The sequence below is a fragment of the Oncorhynchus keta genome, chromosome 26 (genome assembly GCF_023373465.1).
Source record: "Oncorhynchus keta strain PuntledgeMale-10-30-2019 chromosome 26, Oket_V2, whole genome shotgun sequence".
Taxonomy (NCBI): domain Eukaryota; kingdom Metazoa; phylum Chordata; class Actinopteri; order Salmoniformes; family Salmonidae; genus Oncorhynchus; species Oncorhynchus keta.
The window spans coordinates 20,793,472-20,800,476 of record NC_068446.1 but is presented as its reverse complement, the minus strand read 5'-3'; the positions used below and the strand labels follow the sequence as shown (position 1 = coordinate 20,800,476).

Below are 7,005 nucleotides of genomic sequence, written 5' to 3'. Positions count from 1 at the left end.
GGTTTGACTTCTTATTGTAGAGGTAGATGCAGGCTACAGCATGTCTGGTTTGACTTCTTATTGTAGAGGTAGATGCAGGCTACAGCATGTCTGGTGTGACTTCTTATTGTAGAGGTAGATGCAGGCTACAGCATGTCTGGTGTGACTTCTTATTGTAGAGGTAGATGCAGGCTACAGCATGTCTGGTGTGACTTCTTATTGTAGAGGTAGATGCAGGCTACAGCATGTCTGGTTTGACTTCTTATTGTAGAGGTAGATGCAGGCTACAGCATGTCTGGTGTGACTTCTTATTGTAGAGGTAGATGCAGGCTACAGCATGTCTGGTGTGACTTCTTAGTGTAGAGGTAGATGCAGGCTACAGCATGTCTCGTGTGACTTCTTATTGTAGAGGTAGATGCAGGCTACAGCATGTCTGGTTTGACTTCTTATTGTAGAGGTAGATGCAGGCTACAGCATGTCTGGTGTGACTTCTTATTGTAGAGGTAGATGCAGGCTACAGCATGTCTGGTGTGACTTCTTATTGTAGAGGTAGATGCAGGCTACAGCATGTCTCGTGTGACTTCTTATTGTAGAGGTAGATGCAGGCTACAGCATGTCTGGTGTGACTTCTTATTGTAGAGGTAGATGCAGGCTACAGCATGTCTGGTGTGACTTCTTATTGTAGAGGTAGATGCAGGTTACAGCATGTCTCGTGTGACTTCTTATTGTAGAGGTAGATGCAGGCTACATCATGTCTGGTGTGACTTCTTATTGTAGAGGTAGATGCAGGCTACAGCATGTCTGGTGTGACTTCTTATTGTAGAGGTAGATGCAGGCTACAGCATGTCTGGTTTGACTTCTTATTGTAGAGGTAGATGCAGGCTACAGCATGTCTGGTGTGACTTCTTATTGTAGAGGTAGATGCAGGCTACAGCATGTCTGGTGTGACTTCTTATTGTAGAGGTAGATGCAGGCTACAGCATGTCTCGTGTGACTTCTTATTGTAGAGGTAGATGCAGGCTACAGCATGTCTGGTGTGACTTCTTATTGTAGAGGTAGATGCAGGCTACAGCATGTCTGGTTTGACTTCTTATTGTAGAGGTAGATGCAGGCTACAGCATGTCTGGTGTGACTTCTTATTGTAGAGGTAGATGCAGGCTACAGCATGTCTGGTGTGACCTCTTATTGTAGAGGTAGATGCAGGCTACAGCATGTCTGGTTTGACTTCTTATTGTAGAGGTAGATGCAGGCTACAGCATGTCTGGTTTGACTTCTTATTGTAGAGGTAGATGCAGGCTACAGCATGTCTGGTGTGACTTCTTATTGTAGAGGTAGATGCAGGCTACAGCATGTCTGGTGTGACTTCTTATTGTAGAGGTAGATGCAGGCTACAGCATGTCTGGTTTGACTTCTTATTGTAGAGGTAGATGCAGGCTACAGCATGTCTGGTGTGACTTCTTATTGTAGAGGTAGATGCAGGCTACAGCATGTCTGGTTTGACTTCTTATTGTAGAGGTAGATGCAGGCTACAGCATGTCTGGTGTGACTTCTTATTGTAGAGGTAGATGCAGGCTACAGCATGTCTGGTTTGACTTGTTATTGTAGAGGTAGATGCAGGCTACAGCATGTCTGGTGTGACTTCTTATTGTAGAGGTAGATGCAGGCTACAGCATGTCTGGTGTGACCTCTTATTGTAGAGGTAGATGCAGGCTACAGCATGTCTGGTTTGACTTCTTATTGTAGAGGTAGATGCAGGCTACAGCATGTCTGGTTTGACTTCTTATTGTAGAGGTAGATGCAGGCTACAGCATGTCTGGTGTGACTTCTTATTGTAGAGGTAGATGCAGGCTACAGCATGTCTGGTGTGACTTCTTATTGTAGAGGTAGATGCAGGCTACAGCATGTCTCGTGTGACTTCTTATTGTAGAGGTAGATGCAGGCTACAGCATGTCTGGTGTGACTTCTTATTGTAGAGGTAGATGCAGGCTACAGCATGTCTGGTGTGACTTCTTATTGTAGAGGTAGATGCAGGTTACAGCATGTCTCGTGTGACTTCTTATTGTAGAGGTAGATGCAGGCTACATCATGTCTGGTGTGACTTCTTATTGTAGAGGTAGATGCAGGCTACAGCATGTCTGGTGTGACTTCTTATTGTAGAGGTAGATGCAGGCTACAGCATGTCTGGTTTGACTTCTTATTGTAGAGGTAGATGCAGGCTACAGCATGTCTGGTTTGACTTCTTATTGTAGAGGTAGATGCAGGCTACAGCATGTCTGGTGTGACTTCTTATTGTAGAGGTACATGCAGGCTACAGCATGTCTGGTGTGACTTCTTATTGTAGAGGTAGATGCAGGCTACAGCATGTCTGGTGTGACTTCTTATTGTAGAGGTAGATGCAGGCTACAGCATGTCTCGTGTGACTTCTTATTGTAGAGGTAGATGCAGGCTACAGCATGTCTGGTGTGACTTCTTATTGTAGAGGTAGATGCAGGCTACAGCATGTCTGGTTTGACTTCTTATTGTAGAGGTAGATGCAGGCTACAGCATGTCTGGTGTGACTTCTTATTGTAGAGGTAGATGCAGGCTACAGCATGTCTCGTGTGACTTCTTATTGTAGAGGTAGATGCAGGCTACAGCATGTCTGGTGTGACTTCTTATTGTAGAGGTAGATGCAGGCTACAGCATGTCTGGTTTGACTTCTTATTGTAGAGGTAGATGCAGGCTACAGCATGTCTGGTGTGACTTCTTATTGTAGAGGTAGATGCAGGCTACAGCATGTCTGGTGTGACTTCTTATTGTAGAGGTAGATGCAGGCTACAGCATGTCTGGTGTGACTTCTTATTGTAGAGGTAGATGCAGGCTACAGCATGTCTGGTGTGACTTCTTATTGTAGAGGTAGATGCAGGCTACAGCATGTCTGGTGTGACTTCTTATTGTAGAGGTAGATGCAGGTTACAGCATGTCTCGTGTGACTTCTTATTGTAGAGGTAGATGCAGGCTACATCATGTCTGGTGTGACTTCTTATTGTAGAGGTAGATGCAGGTTACAGCATGTCTCGTGTGACTTCTTATTGTAGAGGTAGATGCAGGCTACAGCATGTCTGGTGTGACTTCTTATTGTAGAGGTAGATGCAGGCTACAGCATGTCTGGTGTGACTTCTTATTGTAGAGGTAGATGCAGGCTACAGCATGTCTGGTGTGACTTCTTATTGTAGAGGTAGATGCAGGCTACAGCATGTCTGGTTTGACTTCTTAATGTAGAGGTAGATGCAGGCTACAGCATGTCTGGTGTGACTTCTTATTGTAGAGGTAGATGCAGGCTACAGCATGTCTGGTGTGACTTCTTATTGTAGAGGTAGATGCAGGCTACAGCATGTCTGGTGTGACTTCTTATTGTAGAGGTAGATGCAGGCTACAGCATGTCTGGTGTGACTTCTTATTGTAGAGGTAGATGCAGGCTACAGCATGTCTGGTGTGACTTCTTATTGTAGAGGTAGATGCAGGCTACAGCATGTCTGGTGTGACTTCTTATTGTAGAGGTAGATGCAGGCTACAGCATGTCTGGTGTGACTTCTTATTGTAGAGGTAGATGCAGGCTACAGCATGTCTGGTTTGACTTCTTATTGTAGAGGTAGATGCAGGCTACAGCATGTCTGGTGTGACTTCTTATTGTAGAGGTAGATGCAGGCTACAGCATGTCTGGTTTGACTTCTTATTGTAGAGGTAGATGCAGGCTACCGCATGTCTGGTGTGACTTCTTATTGTAGAGGTAGATGCAGGCTACAGCATGTCTGGTGTGACTTCTTATTGTAGAGGTAGATGCAGGCTACAGCATGTCTGGTGTGACTTCTTATTGTAGAGGTAGATGCAGGCTACAGCATGTCTCGTGTGACTTCTTATTGTAGAGGTAGATGCAGGATACAGCATGTCTGGTTTGACTTCTTATTGTAGAGGTAGATGCAGGCTACAGCATGTCTGGTTTGACTTCTTATTGTAGAGGTAGATGCAGGCTACAGCATGTCTGGTGTGACTTCTTATTGTAGAGGTAGATGCAGGCTACAGCATGTCTGGTGTGACTTCTTATTGTAGAGGTAGATGCAGGCTACAGCATGTCTGGTGTGACTTCTTATTGTAGAGGTAGATGCAGGCTACAGCATGTCTGGTGTGACTTCTTATTGTAGAGGTAGATGCAGGCTACAGCATGTCTGGTGTGACTTCTTATTGTAGAGGTAGATGCAGGCTACAGCATGTCTGGTGTGACTTCTTATTGTAGAGGTAGATGCAGGCTACAGCATGTCTGGTGTGACTTCTTATTGTAGAGGTAGATGCAGGCTACAGCATGTCTGGTGTGACTTCTTATTGTAGAGGTAGATGCAGGCTACAGCATGTCTGGTTTGACTTCTTATTGTAGAGGTAGATGCAGGCTACAGCATGTCTGGTGTGACTTCTTATTGTAGAGGTAGATGCAGGCTACAGCATGTCTGGTTTGACTTCTTATTGTAGAGGTAGATGCAGGCTACCGCATGTCTGGTGTGACTTCTTATTGTAGAGGTAGATGCAGGCTACAGCATGTCTGGTGTGACTTCTTATTGTAGAGGTAGATGCAGGCTACAGCATGTCTGGTGTGACTTCTTATTGTAGAGGTAGATGCAGGCTACAGCATGTCTCGTGTGACTTCTTACTTCTTATTGTAGAGGTAGATGCAGGATACAGCATGTCTGGTTTGACTTCTTATTGTAGAGGTAGATGCAGGCTACAGCATGTCTGGTTTGACTTCTTATTGTAGAGGTAGATGCAGGCTACAGCATGTCTGGTGTGACTTCTTATTGTAGAGGTAGATGCAGGCTACAGCATGTCTGGTGTGACTTCTTATTGTAGAGGTAGATGCAGGCTACAGCATGTCTCGTGTGACTTCTTATTGTAGAGGTAGATGCAGGCTACAGCATGTCTGGTGTGACTTCTTATTGTAGAGGTAGATGCAGGCTTTGCATGTCTGGTTTGACTTCTTATTGTAGAGGTAGATGCAGGCTACAGCATGTCTGGTGTGACTTCTTATTGTAGAGGTAGATGCAGGCTACAGCATGTCTCGTGTGACTTCTTATTGTAGAGGTAGATGCAGGCTACAGCATGTCTGGTGTGACTTCTTATTGTAGAGGTAGATGCAGGCTACAGCATGTCTGGTTTGACTTCTTATTGTAGAGGTAGATGCAGGCTACAGCATGTCTGGTGTGACTTCTTATTGTAGAGGTAGATGCAGGCTACAGCATGTCTGGTGTGACTTCTTATTGTAGAGGTAGATGCAGGCTACAGCATGTCTGGTGTGACTTCTTATTGTAGAGGTAGATGCAGGCTACAGCATGTCTGGTGTGACTTCTTATTGTAGAGGTAGATGCAGGCTACAGCATGTCTGGTGTGACTTCTTATTGTAGAGGTAGATGCAGGTTACAGCATGTCTCGTGTGACTTCTTATTGTAGAGGTAGATGCAGGCTACATCATGTCTGGTGTGACTTCTTATTGTAGAGGTAGATGCAGGTTACAGCATGTCTGGTGTGACTTCTTATTGTAGAGGTAGATGCAGGCTACAGCATGTCTGGTGTGACTTCTTATTGTAGAGGTAGATGCAGGCTACAGCATGTCTGGTGTGACTTCTTATTGTAGAGGTAGATGCAGGCTACAGCATGTCTGGTGTGACTTCTTATTGTAGAGGTAGATGCAGGCTACAGCATGTCTGGTTTGAGGCTACAGCATGTCTTAATGTAGAGGTAGATGCAGGCTACAGCATGTCTGGTGTGACTTCTTATTTGTAGAGGTAGATGCAGGCTACAGCATGTCTGGTGTGACTTCTTATTGTAGAGGTAGATGCAGGCTACAGCATGTCTGGTGTGACTTCTTATTGTAGAGGTAGATGCAGGCTACAGCATGTCTGGTGTGACTTCTTATTGTAGAGGTAGATGCAGGCTACAGCATGTCTGGTGTGACTTCTTATTGTAGAGGTAGATGCAGGCTACAGCATGTCTGGTGTGACTTCTTATTGTAGAGGTAGATGCAGGCTACAGCATGTCTGGTTTGACTTCTTATTGTAGAGGTAGATGCAGGCTACAGCATGTCTGGTGTGACTTCTTATTGTAGAGGTAGATGCAGGCTACAGCATGTCTGGTGTGACTTCTTATTGTAGAGGTAGATGCAGGCTACAGCATGTCTGGTGTGACTTCTTATTGTAGAGGTAGATGCAGGCTACAGCATGTCTGGTGTGACTTCTTATTGTAGAGGTAGATGCAGGCTACAGCATGTCTGGTGTGACTTCTTATTGTAGAGGTAGATGCAGGTTACAGCATGTCTCGTGTGACTTCTTATTGTAGAGGTAGATGCAGGCTACATCATGTCTGGTGTGACTTCTTATTGTAGAGGTAGATGCAGGTTACAGCATGTCTCGTGTGACTTCTTATTGTAGAGGTAGATGCAGGCTACAGCATGTCTGGTGTGACTTCTTATTGTAGAGGTAGATGCAGGCTACAGCATGTCTGGTTTGACTTCTTAATGTAGAGGTAGATGCAGGCTACAGCATGTCTGGTGTGACTTCTTATTGTAGAGGTAGATGCAGGCTACAGCATGTCTGGTGTGACTTCTTATTGTAGAGGTAGATGCAGGCTACAGCATGTCTGGTGTGACTTCTTATTGTAGAGGTAGATGCAGGCTACAGCATGTCTGGTGTGACTTCTTATTGTAGAGGTAGATGCAGGCTACAGCATGTCTGGTGTGACTTCTTATTGTAGAGGTAGATGCAGGCTACAGCATGTCTGGTGTGACTTCTTATTGTAGAGGTAGATGCAGGCTACAGCATGTCTGGTGTGACTTCTTATTGTAGAGGTAGATGCAGGCTACAGCATGTCTGGTGTGACTTCTTATTGTAGAGGTAGATGCAGGCTACAGCATGTCTGGTGTGACTTCTTATTGTAGAGGTAGATGCAGGCTACAGCATGTCTGGTTTGACTTCTTATTGTAGAGGTAGATGCAGGCTACAGCAT

The 7,005-nt window shown here is 45.0% G+C and overlaps 1 protein-coding gene across 4 annotated transcripts in view; it reads left to right on the top strand.

The window, feature by feature from the left end:
- The window catches only part of oma1 (OMA1 zinc metallopeptidase), a 44,764-nt gene that overhangs the window by 25,722 nt on the left and 12,037 nt on the right, over nucleotides 1-7,005 (top strand). The gene's annotated exons all lie outside the window — the stretch shown is intronic.